Below are 19760 nucleotides of genomic sequence, written 5' to 3'. Positions count from 1 at the left end.
CTTGAATCCGTTCTCGTTATTAGTATGGGGCAGAGGCTGCTGGGGTTTTTGGCAGGAGCTGAATTAAACGTAGATGGGAGGGTGCGAAGAAGCTCCAGTCTGAATAACTGCAGATGCCAAAAACAGGCAGGCAAAGAGGGAGGCATATAATCTGAGTCATTATCAGAACTAAATGGACAGAATGTGCAACCATCTCAAACGAACAAAGTGATTTCACAGATCGCTGATGCCCTTTTCTGGGGATGGCAAATAAATGGCAACGCTATATATTTTTTCCCCCCACTGTGTAAGTTCTTCTGAGCGCAGTTATACGGCGAGCGGTGACCTCCCATCAGAGCGACCCAATCATCTCACGCCGCACCTAAATGGAGTTCAGCGATGGAGGTTGTGGTGATGAAGTGCTGAGGACACCGAGTATAGCTTTCTTTATCAATAAAGGGATGGCCCTGCAGGGTGATGGTACGGGTGATAATGCATCCAGTGCTGGGCGCATCAACAAACTCTACTGAGGTTGTAATGATTTTAGATGAGGTCAGGTTGGGAGGTTAATGCTGGAAGTGAGCGGACATCAATGCACACTGATATTTCAAATCATTATTTCAAAGTATTCGAAAATAGAACATGATATAATTTCCTATCAGACGGCTAAAAGTGTTCATGTATCTCAACAGGTAGGGCGTAGTGCTGGCAACGCCACGGTCCTGGCCTGAATGTACATATTGCTTAAATGCGCTTACAGTCACATTAGATAAAACCATCCCTTAAATGCATGAATGTAAAGTTCTCACATTTGTACCAGAGCATAACAACAACTTAAAACGTAAGTGTATGCTAATCGTAATTGGTAAATGGTGTTATGGTCTAATGGCACCCACTTAGTCCATTCAGCAAATCAGTTATGACTTCTGAGCGAATGTTATTATGACCCCTCTGTAATATTCATGAGTCCGGCTCATATGGTTTATTACATCACACTTTTTAGATCGCTTCTGCTATGGCACAAATAAGTGCCGATTAATCGATTCCAAAATAAATGTTTCTGTCTATATAACATGTGAGTGTGGTGTGTATATTTATATGTAGAAATACACAAACATGCCTGATAACATATGGGTCAATGACGTATAAGGATTTGACATGCCAATTTTAAATTTCTAAATAAATAAATAATATCTATTACAGTTATTTAAACATGTGGTGTAGACATAAATGCAAATTCAAATGTTAAATTAAGTCATTTTAGTGTTTTTCATCTATGAATTGGCTATAGCCATTTCCTTGACATGCTTAACATTTGTTTTACAAATCTTTAGTATTTAAGGTGTTTAGAAACAAAGTATTTGCATTTGTTTGAGTTTTGGTTCGTTCTATAATTTTGTCTTCATAAATTAACAACATGCAAAAAACTTATTTTTCCTGAAAAACTGATATAAATGTTTTAAAAAATACCATTCACGTAAGCATTCAGAGATTCATGTTTCAGCCACAAAAAAATAGATATATTTTATTTTTAATTGAATACAATTATCGATTATATTGGCCACACCGCATGATAAGTCGTTATACATCAGTATGTATGTGCATTTAGATATAAATATATTTGTACTATACATAAATATACACGCCACACACATATAAACACATTTATTTTGGAATCGATTAATCACAATTAATCGTAACAACACAAACAGATTTTGACTTCAGCCTATCCATACGATTTGAATCCATACAGTATTACAATATTTCAAATATAGAACATTACAAATAACCGGATATCATTATCAGCAATTGCAAAATATAAGACGTATAGTTGTTACTCAAGCTGTAAGGGCAGAAACTAGGCACGAAGCAAGTGTTTCTTTAGTAGTTAGTACATTAATTTATGAACGCATATCTAGTGGCATTTACACTGTCTGTAATTACAAAATTAGTTCACAAAGAAACAAACTAAACCAGCTTATTATAAAGCGTCAATGGGAATTCACAGTAATATCTAATTCAGATGATTATATTATCATAGATATGAATGCTGATGAGAACAAATTTAATTTGCTTCTACACCACATCTAATCTGTAGTGATTAAGCTATATTAGAATGTAAAATGAGCACAGACGATCGTATACATTTTTTGTTGGAGCAAATTATCTACGCATTTGTAAATAAATTAGCAATTTTCACCTTATGCTGCACATTGGGAATGTCCTTCAGAACATATGGTCACGGTTAATGATGACATTGGGTCACTTCTACACGGCTCTTCGCTTAGCAGCGTTTCTGTTTCTTTGCACTACGTATTGATTTTTTTCTGACATCATTTTTTAAAGTGGTTTCTGATCCCCTTTTGTCTTTAGAGCCTCGTGTCTCAAAGCTTTCAGAAACTGCCAAACACTTTGAACTTTTTTTCTAGGTAGAGGCTGACAAGACTGCAACAGCAAAACAAAAATGTCCATGTTGAATTCCATACCTTCAAAAGCCATGCAAACAGCCATGACATGTTTTTCCACTTTTGTTCTAAGAAAAAAATACAAAACAATGGTTACATTTGTTACAATGTTCTTGAGAAAGAAATAAGATATTTAAATATATTTTCTATTGATATTGTGAGTAAACAATGCTTTTTGTCTCTTTCAAAGACAAGGTGGCAGATATTACCATATTTACAGTCATTTAAAGTCGGCATGAAATGGAAGATGTCTTTTTTCCTATTGTGACGTATTTTCGAGTTTAGTGGCTTCTGGAATGAGAAAAAAATGGAGGTGTGACTTGATTTCATCCTTTGGGAACTGATTGGATTGTTGGAAATTTGCCGTTGCTTACAAAAGGGAGGCATATTTGAGTCTATTCGATGACATGTTGCTGGAGGGCAGAAACGAGTAGCCCCACCCTCACGCCATAACTCATGACAGGAAGAGAAGTCGTTTCGAGGGCAGGAGGTTGACGCTTTTGGTTAAAGATTTTGAGGGCACATGAATTAAAATAAATAAATAATTTATTTAAAAAAACAATATAATATTCCTTAAAAAAATACAAATTTTGATTTTATGATGACTTAAAGAATGGTCGTACACCAACTAATCAACCATTACTGAGGTTGACTAGTTAAATCTCACCATGAAAAAATCAGATTTTTTAAATGGAATATTGCAGCGTTTATTATAAATGATTTATTCTTGCAGGTCTTTTTTTCATAATCTTTCATAAAAAAACACGACTCTACTCTGCATGCTTCCAACTTCCAACAAAATCAATCCCTCATTCCAAAAGCCGCTTTACTCAGATACAGTACACGTCACAATTCAGAAGGAAACTTTCGTTTCATCATGACTGAAACTAGTTCTCATTTTCAAGCAGTCTGACCATAATTGCTTTTAAATATAATGCTGAAGGTGGTGAATGCGCTACCCAAGTTTTGATAGCTGTAGAGACGCTGCTTTAAAGGGAATGCATTTAAAGAAGAAACTTCTCGGTGAGGGTTTTAGTTATGTTTGCTGACACTGTCAGCGCTCTGAAACGCTCTCTGAGAAGTTGCACCTCCAAATTCATCTCATTTAAAGCACCAACACTCCTGCCACCAAAACAGCTCACGTAAAATAATTCGCCACCTTCAACATAACGTTTCAAAGCAATTATATTCAGGCTTCCAAAATTGCCTGCTGTGAGCAATGTAAGCAGTGCTATGACAGTTGCCACAATAACGCGCTATAAAAGTTACATTTGTTTATCAAAAAACATGTTCTGTCCCGTTGTGCCCTGCATGTCCCACTGTGTGGTGGATACAAAGTCTCCCTAAAACTGAGACGAGATGTTAGGACAGCGGTAAAATAATGAAGCCGTGTATTACCTTCTCTTCCAGGAAAATTTTGTTATGCAATATACTGTATATATACAACGGAAGGGTACATCTCGATGATAAGTGATGTGGCAGACAAGCAGGTGAGAGGCGGAGACAGGACCGTCTCAGTGCACTAAATCTCAAAGTTAAAAAAGCCTGAGAGAGCAGGACGTTAGCCAGCAGGCCATAAACGGCCAGTGATGTAATGTCTCTAGTCCAACAAGAGCATCATTAAACGTCTGCAGAACGGTGAGTCATAATGAGCATTGAAAGAGAAGACTAATGCCTTAGTTTTTTTATAAGAAACGATCCAAGGCGCGCACGCACATTCTTCCTCAGATGTTGAGGGTCTCCTCATCCCTCATTTTCCCGCAGCTTTACTGGAAATGATTGGATTAGCCATACACATTTCATCTCCAGCATGTTCACATTCCACCGCAATTAGTCATTCTGAACAGACAGGCGGCAGAATAAAAGCCTGTGAGCCACAGTCATCACAGACGCTCTTATCACACGAGTCACACCAGTTAGGAGAATTTACAGGGCTGGAGGTCCTGCTTAGCCTCAGACTAAATGGAAGACAAAAGGTTTTAGTTGTCATGACAATTAGTTGGAGTCTCAGAGCCGAGTAGGTTTTGATTGCCTGAAGTTATTAGCTGCCGGTAATTAAGTTTGCATTATTCTCTGGTGACAGCAGTTTCGCTCCAACGGAAGTCTGTCCACTGGTCGGGGCACGCACCAAATCCCCCGCTACATTTTTGGCACAAACAAAAATTGATTCCGTTGACCCTTCTCTGTTGGAAAAAAATGGGCACTTTGAATAAATTCACCAATAAATCAGCTGTCAAAATGTGTGATGTGGAGAAAATTAGATGGAGAAGGTCAAGTAATGTTCAACAGACATATATAAAACTATTTTATTCATTTTTTACTTTTATATCTATTTCAGAAGCGTGTACCCTCTCATGCCCACGTGAATGGCCATGATTGTCACGAATGTGGAGTGGAGGAAGAACCCAAATTCAGGCAGACGGGGGGTGATACAAGGAGATATTTATTTAACAGAACACAGAACGTACAACAAAGGAAATGCCCACGAAGGGGTGTCTAAACAGACAAACTAAAACACGAAAACTTGAAATAAACACTTCCCTCGAGGGGGCAACAATAACCAAAACTAGATTCGACACAACGTCGGAGTAGGGTAATAAAAATAAACAAACTGGGCAAGGTAAAGCTCCACGAAGACTCCCGGACAGGGTGTGAACTAAAACACACAGACCAATACACTAAGACTTACTCAGACTCACTCAACAGAACACACGAAACACGACCGAACTTGACGAAAGCGCACAGGACAATGAAACATGAGGGCATTAAATAGGGAGGACAAACGAAGGATAATTAACGAGGGCAGGTGGGGAACATGAGACACAGCAGGGAAGCAATACAGGAAACGAGAGGGGCAGGGCCAATGACAAGACACGAGAAAGCACATGAGATGTAAGAACATAAACTCATGGCTTTCTCACATAAAACCTAAGGGCTCCGTCCCGATCCTGCCACACGACTAGAAATACAGAACCAAGAAGGCAGGACAGTGACAGAGCCCCCCCCCCCCCCCCCCCCCCTTAATGAACACCCCCAGGTGTTCACCAAGGGGTTGACTGACAAGACATGACAGACTGGGACAAAGACAAAAACCAGACAAACATGGTGAACATGACAAGGGGCAGACAAGAATACAAAACGACAGGATTGGGATGTGATAATAAAAATAACAAACATGGGAGGGGCTAAACAAGGGCTCATGGGGGCAGTCCAAAGGGTGGAAGTCCATGAGGGTAGGGAGAGGGGGAACAGTCTTAGTCCCCGGCTGCGCTCGAGGGCGTGGAGTCCTGGGGGGCTTTGTGGGGGAAGTCCTGGGGGGGACCGCTGACTTGAGCATCAGCGGGACAAGGCTGGGACCCGGCTGGAAGGCCGGCTGGACAGGGCTTGACGCCAGCTGGAAGGCCGGCTGGACAGGGCTTGATGCCGGCTGGGACGCCGGCAGCTGCTCCGGCTGGGACGTTGGCTGCTGCACCGGCTGGGACGCTGGCTGCTACACCGGCTGGGCAGGACAGGACACCGGAATGGGCACCGGACTGGACACCGGCTGAAATGCCGGCTAGATCGCCGGCTGGGACGCCGGCTGCTGCACCGGCTGGGAAGAGGCCCGCGCCGCCCGCCGCTGCCTATTCTTCTTCAGCCGAGCCACCTGCCTGGAGGTCGGCTGAAGGAAAGAGGCAAACGGCATGGCTGCCTCCGGCTGGGACTCCTCAGACGTGGACCCCCAGGATGCTCGCCTCCCCCGCTTGCCTACGAGGCTGGTGGACGTTGGAGAGGCTGCAGAGGGTGAGGAGGATAGCGTGGCGGTGCCCACAACCCCGATCTGCAGGGAACCACCCTCCGGGATCGTGACCAGCGGAGATGGGTAACTGGTATATGTTGAGACCATGGACTCTGATCGCTCCACGGCAGACAGCCACATGGCGTCGAAGTCCAGCGGCCTCAATGCCCTCATCTGCGCCATCGAGAGTGGATTCCTGAGACCGGAGTTGAACAAGACCGCAAGCTCCTCCTCCCCAAAGACGCCATTCTTGGCAACGTCCAGGAACCTCTCCACATATTCGTCCACGCTCTCGCTCCCCTGGCGAAGTCCACAGAGGAGGCGAGCTAGGTGGGATCGTCCAGAGTTCATGCTGCCTGCTGGATTCTGCGATGGCTCTTTCATTCTGTCACGAATGTGGAGTGGAGGAAGAACCCAAATGCAGGCAGACGGGGGTGATACAAGGAGATATTTATTTAACAGAACACAGAACGTACAACAAAGGAAATGCCCACGAGGGGGGTGTCTAAACGGACAAACTAAAACACGAAAACTTGAAATAAACAATTCCCTCGAGGGGGCAAAAATAACCAAAACTAGACTCGACACAACGTCGGAGTAGGGTAATAAAAATAAACAAACTGGGCAAGGTAAAGCTCCACGAAGACTCCCGGACAGGGTGTGAGGGAGGGCACAAGTAAACTAAAACACACAGACCAATACACTAAGACTTACTCAGACTCACTCAACGGAACACACGAAACACGACCGAACTTGAAGAAAGAGCACAGGACAATGAAACATGAGGGCATTAAATAGGGAGGACAAATGAAGGATAATTAACGAGGGCAGGTGGGGAACATGAGACACAGCAGGGAAGCAATACAGGAAACGAGAAGGGCGGGGCCAATGACAAGACACGAGAAAGCACATGAGATGCAAGAACATAAACAACTCATGGCTTTCTCACATAAGACCTAAGGGCTCCGTCCCGATCCTGCCACACGACTAGAAATACAGAACCAAGAAGGCAGGACCTTGACAATGATGTGCAAAATGGACCAAATTAAAAAAATAAAATTGGTCCAAAACTTTGAAAGTAGTAAGAGTGATGCCAAATTTGCTATTAGTCATCATGTTTATTAAGCAAAAGGACCCACAAAAGGACTCTCAGGGCCAGATTTACTAAACAGGGCAAATAGAGCAAGAGTGCAAAAAAAACGCAGATGAGGGTGAAAATTTCTGCAGGTGATTTACCAACAAGGCGCACAATAAAAAACACAGGCGCAATATCTCATTCCCATAATGACCAACGCAAACTACTAAGAGCAGCACAAATTAGTGCAGAGTTTAAGACACACTTTTTGTGTTAAATAAACCTGTAAATACCAGTACAATGGCCAGGGTTGAACGAATCGGGTTGTGTGGTTCATTTAAATACTCTTCTAACATACAGTTTGCTTCTGAAGAGGAAACTCCTACAAATGCATATGCAATAAGGTAAGTCGTGAAAACAGCAGTTTCCACACTTTTCAGTGCTAATTTTCCCTGCGTGTCTTCAGTAAATATTCACATTAGGGTTTTTTTGCGCCAAAAGAGGTGTTTGCGCTGCCGCAAGCTGTTAGTAAATTTGTCCCTTAGTGTTTAAAAGACTAGCCCAGGGGTCCCCAAACTCATTCCTTGATGGCCGGTGTCCTACAGACTTTAGCTCCAACCTACCTCAACACACCTGCCTGCAAGTTTCTGCTATGCCTAGATCTTGATTAGCTGCTTCAGGTGTGTTTAATTAGGGTTGGAGCTAAACTCTGCAGGACACCGGCCCTCCAGGACCAAACCTGAGGACCCATAGTGTAGTGGTATTATCAAGTAATTGTAGCCATTTTACACTTTTTGTTTTGGAAAATGGAAAGACTAAGTTTTAGAAGAAATCTCAACATTGTCTCAAATTGTGCTTTTTAAATTTGTCAAAGAAACACAAACTTGAATGTTCATGCATAAAACATAAAAAGAGACTCAGTTGGGTCTCCAAAGCTTTGAAAGAGCAACAGGCAATACAATTTTCCTCTCGCCCTGATGCATTATGGATACTATAGGAAATATGCTGTATTATATGTCCCCGTTCCATTTGGCAGTGCAATGGCTTTTAAAAAGAAATCCTTTTCTGATACACTTATATATATGTTATGAGAAAAATTATTTATGTCAGTATGATAAAGTAATATAGAAAGTTTGGGACCAAATTTCCCACATTTCTATATTCTCTTTTTTGCCAGTAAAGGCAAGAGAACAAACCGTGCTCTCAAGGACACCGCGCCTCAGAAAGGCAGCCCTTGTCTGCACTTGTTACAACAGCCACCTCTAAAGTCTGCTTTTCCCTCAAGCAATGGCAAGCAAGGTGTTTTGGGGCTACTTTGTGCTTTTACAATCACAAGACGGGGGACTCGACTGGAGAGCTTCCCAGGGACTTGCTTTCCTCTAGGAGAGCGTCAGCCCCCAGGTAGAGTCGTGCAGGCGGGAACAGAATATGTCAGCGCCCAGATCATACTAATGCAAGCCACCCTCTGTCCTTCTCAATTCACTGAGGCTCAAAGCAAGCAGCATCTGCAGAATAAAAAGAACTTTTCAGGATAACAGGATAACTCCTCTGGTGCAAAACACACAGCGATGACACGTCGGTGGCTCTGTGGGCATGTACTAATACAAGGACAGAGGTTTCCCTCGGTTAAAAGCACAATTTTCTGCTGGATAGACGGCGGTTAATCTGCGCAGTCGAAACATCAACAGGTGACCCCAAAACACCTCCGCTGTTGACGTCTATCAGAAAAAGTGCGCTTTGAAGTGCCCCAGATGGTGCTGCGAGTTATTATTCACGCTTGTTGTTTGGGTAGACTCGTGACCTGTAGCTACCGCACAGAACTGGTTTGCAGTGAGTGTCAACAATAAACATGCGAGCGTTGCTTTTGCAACTTCAAAGCAGATGAAAGTCTCAGTACACATCAGGCCCCCATGCCCTAAAGAGTTCATCTGAATTTTCCCCACTTCTCTGTTAATAGGAACACAACAAAGAGCTTACAAGTGCTCTATATTTGTATTGCTGAGCTTTGGTTCAGAGAAAAAAAGAGCTGTTGCAAAAGCTCATTATTGGCATTTTTATGCAGAAAATTCCATTTTATTTTGCTTAGTTGGTGCATAACTTATAAGAGAGCATGATCAGCAGGGGTTCATTTACTGTATATAATGATTTGCATGATGGTTATTGTTCCCTCTTCTATTATACCGAGAGTGCATTTGTGCACTGCGAGACTTTCCTGCGGCCAACTGCCCTCTGCTTATTTTGTCAATGGCATAACAGTGCACATGAATGGCCAACAGCGGCTTTTATGGCACCAAACGGTCAAGGATCACACTGACAGGCTGAACTTCGGCGGCAGAACGCGAAGACAAGGTGCGCCATTCATTTCATGCTTGAACAACGGTAGCTCTCGCCAGCCTGCTGTTGCCCCTTTTGTTTCGGATCGTTCTGAGCTCTTTGCCGACGAAATAACAGCTTACCTTGAATAAACCTGACAAAATCTGCTTATAGATGACTGCTGTGAAAGAAAATGTAATTTCGCCGTCACATTCCGGCTGCGAAGAAGAGTTCATTGGAACAAACTCTGAAATTGTACACGCAAAGGGGACCAAAGAGATTAGCCTGCTTACCCTTGTCTCCTGCAATGTCTTGTTAGTGCTAATGAAACAGATTTCAAAGGTCACTTTGGCCACACACATCATCTGTTCTTTGCAAATACTGTACGTGTGCTTTAGTATCTCAATTTCAGACCTGCTGTTTGATCAAGTGATCAAGAGTGGGGACATTGGTTAAATATCCAATTCTACCGTAGTTGGTTTTTTACACACAAAGTAAATATACACGGCGAAATTGCTCCTGTTCAGCAGAAACAAGAGATTGTATTAAAAGAGCAAAACTGTTTCCGGGAGAAAAAAATAATTTCAATTAAAGAATCAATTTAAGTCACGCTGGTTATTTAGGCTGCAAAATTGTATGCATGGGCTCTAACTTTCCCTCTCTTGATTGATCTAACAATTATATTGGTTTGCCTCTGAAACACTGGGAATGTAATAAGCTTTTTTCTAATATAGCCAGAATGACCCTTCGTGCTTTTGAAACACTCCCATCTTTGGCATGGCCGGCTTTATGAAATAAAACGCAGCGACTCATCTTCTATAAACAGAGCGTATCTTTGTGTCAGTGCACTAATAACTTTCGGCAATGCACTCATGCTATGTAATGGGCTGGGGAAGAAGTGATTAAGTGCATGCTCTTTCATTTCTCCCAGCTCCGCCTCTCCAAACCACCAAGTCGAATAAGGCCGATGATTTATAATTGATGACAGCTCACCGTCTACGGGTGAGAGAGTTTTCATTAATATCACAATGAAGCCAATCTTCCAACTCTCCTCAATTGTCTTCAGATAGCTCCCACTGAGACTGGTTCTATAGCTGCAGACTACACAAGACGCTCTCTTCCGTCCACGAAGCGCTCACCTGATTCCCACTTGCCATTTTTATCCAATCATCACCATTAATGATATATCAGAGATGAATATTTCAGAGCCTTACGTAAATGCACATGGTCTCCGACCAATGCGATAAATTATACAGCATATTAAAAGGCACCAGACAGAACCACAGCAGCCTTTGAATTTCAAGAACCAGGCACAGCGTCTTGGCTTTTGTTATAAGACACGATGTGTTGTGTGAGTAGAGTAGCACCAGGCAATTCAGTTAAGAAGGCGTCCTGGGGTTTTCCGAGGCTTAATGTCACTCCAAATATTTCTTCTTATGGATGGAGGACGCCATCTCTTTCACAAAACCACTGGCAAAGCTTCTGACGGAAGTCTTCCTTAAAGGGATAGTTCACCCAAAAATGAAAATTCTGTCATCATTTACTCACCCTCTTTTCATTTCAAACCTGTATGGTTTTCTTTCTTCTGCAGAACGCAAAAGAAGATATTTTGAAGAATGTTGATAACCGAACAGCGGTGGCAGCCATTGTGTCTATTGTATGGACACAAAACCAATGCAAGTGAATTTTTCAAAATATCTTCTTTTGTGTTCTGCGGAAGAAAGAAACTCACAAGAGAGTGATTAAATTATGACAGACTTTTCATTTTTGCGTGAACTATCACTTTAAATTCATTGTTATTTGTACAAAAAAGGCCCTTAAAGCACACCTAAAGCCTGTCAACATAAACAGATATCTGACTACTAGTTAAACCGACAATGAATCCCTAAGGACCGGAGAGGAAAGCGTACCCTTAATACTTCGCCATGTGATAATTGTGCAGGACATTAGCAGGGCGCTCTCTCTCCCTCTGTTGCAAGGACGAGATAAGTAGCCCTGCCACGGTGTACTGTCAGCAGGGTAAGTGTGAATGATGACCACAGTGGCTCTCGGCTTAGGAACATCTCCTTCACCCCTGGCTTTGTCCCCTCCACTGAGTGCTGAGATACCGGAGCACTGGCCTCATTCGGATGGTGACTTCCTTTTCAACTCCCTGTACCATTGCTCATGAAAGCAGAACAGTGCAGTGTTTATTCGAAATGACAAAACATACGGCCATCTGACATCCATACAGTGTGTGGAAACGGTTTCAATTTCACGTGGACCTAACACACATGTATGTACCTTTCATGTGTGCCTTTCACATTGAAGTATGGAGGTCTTACTAGAAGTGATTTGAAAGTTAGGCTTCATGAACTCAATAAGGGCTAAGGCTTTCGCTGGCCGTAATTTGATCCAATTAAAAAGCTTTGATGAGGAAAACTCCTTCAGCTGTCATTGGGCGAAGATAATGGTTTGGATTTCTGTTTATGGCTCAGCTATTCATTTACGGCAAGCAGGGCCAAAATCGTATTTAACGGCGTCTTAAACTGACTTTTTTGGGTGGGTGTTAACCGTTGAATTTATTAGTTTTTCCAAACGCGTGGACAACGTTAGCTACGACATAATAGCGAAGCTCAGCGCTCACGAAACAATCAATGACTTCGCAAAGAGACAGATGGACCATTTCACAACGTGATAACACCTATCTCAGCACCTCAAATTAGACCCATCGCACTTCCGTGGACGTGTCTCCGGCAACAAAGCATCTCTAATTCGCCAAAGAAAAAAGACAGCAAAACGTTTAAATGAGCCAGAAAATGTAACGCATATGCCCGAGCCTCTTTGACGGGAGTCCATTCACTCTGATATGAATGTAGGATTTATGCGGCCATTTATGTATGCTGGGTTACATCTGAAGGAGCACGGCCCCATTCTATTACACGAGTTAACACTTCGGCAGAGATCACCTGAGACTTGCCTGATGTTTCCTTCCCCCACATGCTCTCTCTCCCTCCCACTCCTCTGCTCTGGAGTATGTTGAATGCCTGATTTCTCCGAGACAAGATGATCACATTATCCATGGCAATTTAAATCAGATAGACACCGGCAGGTTAAGGATTATCATACGACGGCATGCAGGAGGCCTTACACTAACACCGTATTCTAATGTAGGTGATTAAAATGATCCTTAAACCTTAAGCAGAGTGGTACTTCAAACAACTAATACAGTTTGGGCAAAATCATTTTAAGGAAGTTTAATAAGGCAGTTTGGTTCAGCTATCATAATTTTATGCTGTATAAAAATGTTAGGTTACAGAAGTTTACATTAAAGAGGAGAAGCACTGATTAAATATGAAAATATGATCTGCATTTCAGAAGGAACAAGTTCTGTTTCAATGTTGTTTAGAAAAGAGATATAAAGTTTAAATGTGATGAACTGAGGTTTAGTCCAATTAAAATTGTACAAAAATTCTCTAGTTGGTGCTCCTGCTGGCGACAAATGCAAAGCTTTTTAAACAGTGTTTACATTGCCAAAGCATAGAAGCAATACATTCACAAATTTAATTTATATGGAAGTAGACATGTTACAAAAACAAAAAGTATTTAAGAATACTACAAAAAGGAAAATAAAATAAATGTACTAATAAGAAAGCATTAAAGGTGGGGTGGTTGATTTGGAAAGGTGCTAATTTTAGCCTGCTAGCACTGAAATTATAATCCCACCCTATATGCGATTCGCCGTCCAAAACCATGCCTCCTCCAAACACATCAACGTATTTTGTAAATCCACATGACCAGTCACAGCGTTCGGCCAGAACGTTTTGATTGGGTGAACGTTTTTTGGTCCTATGCATTTCACAGACGATATATAATTATAAAAATATTATTTGTCCACTATACTTCTTGATTGCTATCAGGATATAAAGAGATTTCCAACCAACATGACAAGAAATGTTTCTGGACAGGATCACCCATCCTGCCTTTAAGGTACGATAGGCTGTGCTTTATCCTAAATAAATCACAGCTAGGGCTGAAGCGATTAGTCGACGTTATCAACCACGTCGACAAATATTTTTGATGTTGAATGCTCTTTTGATCTCCTATGACCTAATGTAAGGCTGTATAATAACGGTTTGACCAATGGAGCGCTGTAGCGTAAGACTTCAATGCAGTCCTCCGGGATTGAATCCAATACAAGACATAGCGCTATTAATTGGAAAGCTGATCCTGAACTAGTAGAGTGTGGAAAGTTTTACGAAACTAGACACAAATAAAGATTTTAGATGACACTAAAATTTGTCATGTTACATAGGTCCCCTACATGGCTTTGAATAAAACAAGCCTCGCAAATAAGTTCACCCTTCACAAATTTGGGGGCAGGGAAGTTATATTCAGACATGATATTGGGCTGTTTGGATATAAATGCAGAAATGACAAGCACACACCTGAATCGTAATTCATCCAAGAATTTGTTCTTAAAATAACAATTGACAGAGACTATTGGGTTCACATGATTTAATTTCTAAAAAGACTAAAGGAGCACAGTCAATTTAAGAGTGCTTTTCATTCGATAGCTGTGGAATAACCCAAGGACCCACTCAGACATGTAGTTAGGCAGAGGGGTGACTGGACCAAGGGTTCGTCTCATCAGACAGAGGCCTGCAGTGACTCGAGGAACCAGAGGACATCCTGCCTGGGTTCTGACCTCAAGCTCCCAGGCAGCCTTGGAAGCTCTATCCACCGCAGGCTGCGAGAACAGATTGTTTCAATTACTGCAAGCCTCACGTACCAGGTCCCCCCTGACACTGAAAACATCCGTGTGCAAGAGAAGGATTTGGGAAGCAACATGTTGCACCAAACACTGGGCCAACGCTTTCCTACACCAATCTATATTCTGCTTGCACCCTGAGATTTCTCCTATCTAGCATCCACCACCGCTCTCAGATTCTCCCAAGATTAAATATTTGTCCATAAACACCAATTCATGGCTGGCACTTGCACTCGAAATTTCCACCAAAATCAATTCACCCACCTCTGTGAGCACATCAATCCAAACAAGATACATTTTATGTCTCATTTTCAACTTCACAGGCATGGCATGGATTCCTGGCCATCCCCAGACATTCCGTAACATTGGCTCCAAGAGGAGCGGCTGTCTATTCCTATAATTTGCAGCGTCACATAATGCATATCTTGTTAGTTAAGCAGCAGTGTAGGGAATTGCTGCGGTAATTTCAGGCCATAGAGAGACTGAGTAATTGATAAAGGGTGAATTACTTACAGGAACAATGCATTAAAGGCCTCAAAGAGAAGGCCACTACAAACTGATATAATTTCGAACAAAGTCAGGCCAAAATGAAGATAAAACTAATTAGTTTTCAGCAAACTAGAGTTAACTTTCTGAAAAAGTTCAGTCTGGTCTGCACTTCGGGCGGCCCAGGTTCAAGTCCCGGTTCGTGGTCCTTTCCCAGGTCCTACTCCTCTCTCTCTCTCATCCTGTAACTCTCTCTCATCCTGTCTCCCTCCATTGTTCTATATAGATATGCATTTTTTCTGGAAAGCCTGATATTTGAAGCCATGAAAAGAAGTGAAGAGTGTCGATAAGGCAAACAAAAAACAAAATGCTATTGAATTTGTAAAATTTGTTTCTAGTTTAAAATGTGTTTTTGTAAAAGGGTCCAAGACGAAAAAGGGTTTAAGCATTAAAACAATAAGTGTAATACTGCTTTAAATTGTCAAAAAAAGAACGTTTTCTGTTTAATTTACTTTTAATTTGACCATTTGTCAATAATATTTTTTTACTATATTAAAGCACAATAAAATTTAATATGCTCCCTTATTCTGTTATATATTTTAATGGGTACAAGTCAGCAGAGATGGGCACAAATAATACATCAAAAAGTATTTAGTTACAAATTACAAATACTTACTAATAAAATGTATTTAAATAAAATACAAAATACTGCTGTGAAAAAACGTATTTAATTAAAATACAAGTAACTTGTAATTTGAAAATACAAAAATACAATTATTTTTACAAGCAATCATTTGAACTGCGAGAGGTAAAGTGGAGTTAGATACGCAACAGAAAGAGAAAAAGATTTTCTAAACAGCAGTCCATGAAACACTCAGATTTTAGCAACACACTTACGTGTAGGCCTTCATGTCATTTTAATATTATCATCATTATTGATTTATCTCATTCTCCCATGACCTACCCGCAATTGATCAGAATGTTGTTTTTTATTACTTGAAACACCTGCCCGCGAATATTACTGCGATCCGGCATCACTAGACAACACAAATCAGATCAATTCTAGCTATTTGCGCTAATTTTTTGTCCTATGACATTCAGTGAATGATTCCTGATAGTAGATTTTTACTAGATACTTTACCTTAAAGCACTTTGAGCACAAAAGCAGTTTATTTTCTTTCTTTACTTACAGTAAATCAAAGTATAGCAAAACACTCTCACGTGGAATAAGTCAAACGCACCTAATAACAGACAGGTCTGAATCAAAACTTCCAATTCAACTAGTGGGTGGGTTACCCGCGCTTTGACGCTCATCCAAATGCTCTATGATCCATTCATTATTGCTAGCATTCACAGGAACAACATTAATGTGTTGTCCTTAAATGAACACAAAATGTGTTATTTTTAACACAACTGTTTTTAGAGTGTGTAGCGTTAAAAGCAAACTTTATAGACAAATGACAGGTGTACGTCATCTACATCTTCTCTCAGACGAGAGAGGATGATTAAACTGATTCCCCTGGAAACAGTCAGGTATGCATGTAGGATCACTTTAAATCTAGCAATGAATGTCTATCTGTTTTTCTACAGCACATCAATAACTTCTACATTTTGAAAGGTATTAAATGTATACTTAAACATGCCTTAAAATATTATCAGCAATTTAAAAGGATACTTCACCCAATAATGAAAATTTTGTCATTATTTACTCACCCTCAGATTGTTCAAATGTCTTTGTTCTGCTGAACACACAGGAAGGTATTTGGAAGAATGTCAGATCTCATTCCCCATTGACTTCCATAGTATTTATTTTCCCTACTATGGCAGTAAAGGGAAATGAGATCCAACATTCCTCCAAATATCTTCCTAAGTGTTCAGCAGAACAAAGACATTTATGAAGAATAAAATGACAAATACATTTTCGAATATGTCATTTTATTCAATTAAGTATTTTAAAATACAAAATACAGTCTCTCAAAGTATTTAATTACAAATTACATTTGACCATTTTACAAATTACAAAATACTCAAAAGTAATTAAATACGTATTTCAAATACATGTAATTGAAATACTGCCCATCTCTGCAAGTCAGAATAACACCGAATGACAATGTTACATTATTTCAACCAAATTTTGACATTTTATTCTCCACAAACTTAGTTGAAACCATAAAGTAGACATTATACTTACATTTAATATGCGTTCTATGGACATAAAATCACTTTTGTACATTTATTTTGATGGGGACATCTTAACATCTCTGATCCACAACCAAATCAATCTCAGTCTAAACCCCGCCTCCTGAAACAAAAGCCATTTTGTTTCCATTACTCAGTGTTTTCAAGCTTCCTTCTTCACCCTTGTGAAGAACAAAAGCGCTCAAAGTATATCGAGGCCTTAAGGGTGGAGTCTTGTCATTGATGGTTTATCTCATGGAGATCTCAATGGATTCTCGTTGGAGGAGGCCGGTATCATCTGCACCTTTTCTCGCCCTCTTAGAGCTTCCTCTAAATCAGTATTAGAAAGGTTAGCCTAGCGCCGATAGGTTGCCACAGATGATACAGTGCATATGTCACAGAGTTTCTCTGGATGAAGCCGGTGCTCCCGGTACACCACAAATGTGTGTGGAAGATGTATGACTGTGCTCTAATGAAGGCAAAATGGGACCCTCGGCCACTATGGAAATGTCTCTATTGTGAAGGTTGGGTAGTTATCGTGCCCCTAAGTGTGTAACAGCATTCTGACGCCTGAGGACAGGCTGCTACTGTGCAACTTTTTCATAGTACACAAAGTTCAGCAACTTATTCTCCGATTAACACTGTCAAACAGGGTGTGAAATAGGAACATGGACTTCTTCCACTGTGGGATTTAATCGCTTTAGCGTTGCTTTACCCTTTACCGTATAGAAAAACGGTCAACAAGCCAGACTCACTTTACCGTGACCGGGAATTATTAATGTATCGATGATACTGTTTGTGCTTTCGGCTTATGAGTTTGCTGGAATTGGTTTGATGTTGTAGTTTCTACAACACAAGATAGTCATATTAAATATAATTGCTTTGTCTCATTTTCCTCACTGTAATCCTAACGCTGCCTGTCACCTCATTTCCATTGTTTCTCAGAAGATATGCAAGAGCTTTTTCTTTTGATAAGCTTCTTTGATATGCCTGCAAAGACAGAATGGAGTCATGATTCTTATTGAGATTTGTTTTGCTGTCATTGAAGTTTAAAGACAACAGTATTTGGCAAGTACTGAGAAAGCCACTGTAGATTCAAATGATAGCAAACTGTCCAAATCGTATATTGGAAAGCAGAGGTGGACGAAGTACACAACTTCCTTACTTGAGTGACAGTACAGATACTACTGGTCAAATATTACTCCACTACAAGTAAAAGTTGTAAAGACAGATTCTTACTTGAGTGACAGTACAGATACTACTGGTCAAATATTACTCCACTACAAGTAAAAGTTGTAAAGACAGATTCTTACTTAAGTAAAAGTACAGAAGTACGTGCTTTTAAAAGTACTCAAGTATTAAAAGTAAATGTCCTTTATGTCAGTTGTGCATTGTTTTATTGTCGTATACATTATGCCCCTGAAGCAACCTACTGAATACACCGAGTAGCTCACAGAATCAGTTGTATTAAAGGAGTAGTTCACTTCAAAATTTGCCCCCATTGACTTTCCATAGTCATTTTTATTCCTACTATGGAAATTCAATGGGGGAAATTTTGCAGTGAGCAACTCCTTTAAGAGCTTTATATGTTTAGCACATATATGTTTAGTTTAGATATAATCCTGTATGATCATTTAGCCTAATTATCCTCATTAGCCCCCTAGGCCTATATGTATTTATGAGCAGTGTTCTTTGATTTTGTATATTCCCTTTACCAGTTTTAGCAGCAATTTACCAGTAAGTAGTAAGGTTCTTGTAAATAGTAAAGTGTAGAAGCCATGTGTTTGTTGGATTGATTACCATTTGTATTACCATAATTTAACTACAAACATAAACTATAGCTAGTATAATTTAGTTTCTGTGGTTTTACTAAAGATTATTAATTGGAGTATGGTTCCTATATATAGAAAATGGTAAATTTGTGGATACTGTGGTTTTACTGCAAATACCATCCCTGCTGAAAAAAAACAATGAATTTTTGAATTAGAATGAGATTTTTAAATTAAATTCCTCTTTGTAGTGTGTTTTGGGTTTTATTCCAATAGGATTTACCATCCCACCAATAGAATCCATCACATACAAGTAGACAACAAGTATCCATAGTACAATTCCCATTATAAACATAATAACATCATTCATTTTCCAAATCGCTTTAAATGATACAGCAGCAGATCAGAAGTTAACACGCACTCGTAGCTCAAGGTGTATGTGATGCTTATTTACCGTTTAGCCATTGTGTCGATCATTTTCATGACAATGTTTCTACGATATTTGACTGATCGTAATCCACAGATGATTAAACTACACTTTAACATTTTTCGTCCTTTATTGTTCTATTTGTCTTTTCAGAGCGCTATCAATGGTGTAGCAGTGCCTACGTTTACATTAGTTTAGCGGGGAAGATCCCAGAGTTGCCAGATTTGCGTAAAAAAATCTGCCAAATGGCCATTCAAAGCTTGCCGGAAAACCGCGAGTTTAGAAAAACTGAAATACTTGGCAACAGTAAAAGGTCCTGGCAGATCATGCAATACATGCATCTATTAATGCAAAAAATCTGAAGATAATATGTTTATGATTATAATCATAAGCGGGTCTCGCTCGCCGGTTGGCTCGTGGGCGGGCTCTTTCTTTTGCCTTGCCGTGCTTTTCTGGGAGAATGGCCAATAAAAGGAATATCATCCCTGTGATAACACAGGGATCCAGAATTATAAAAAACTTTCCGAAACAAGTGCTGGG

General features: G+C 40.5%; 1 long non-coding RNA gene across 1 annotated transcript in view; it reads right to left on the bottom strand.

Annotated features, from left to right (window-relative positions):
• Positions 1-2413: 2413 nt before the first annotated feature.
• The window catches only part of LOC130560976 (uncharacterized), a 33117-nt gene continuing 15770 nt past the window's right edge, over positions 2414-19760 (bottom strand). The window contains exon 3 of the long non-coding RNA XR_008963775.1: positions 2414-2512. This is a non-coding gene — a long non-coding RNA (uncharacterized LOC130560976). The remainder of the gene's footprint in view (positions 2513-19760) is intronic.

This window comes from Triplophysa rosa, linkage group LG11, assembly GCF_024868665.1.
Source record: "Triplophysa rosa linkage group LG11, Trosa_1v2, whole genome shotgun sequence".
Classification (NCBI taxonomy): domain Eukaryota; kingdom Metazoa; phylum Chordata; class Actinopteri; order Cypriniformes; family Nemacheilidae; genus Triplophysa; species Triplophysa rosa.
Note: the sequence above shows the minus strand (reverse complement) of the source record. Positions and strands in the feature narration are given on the sequence as shown.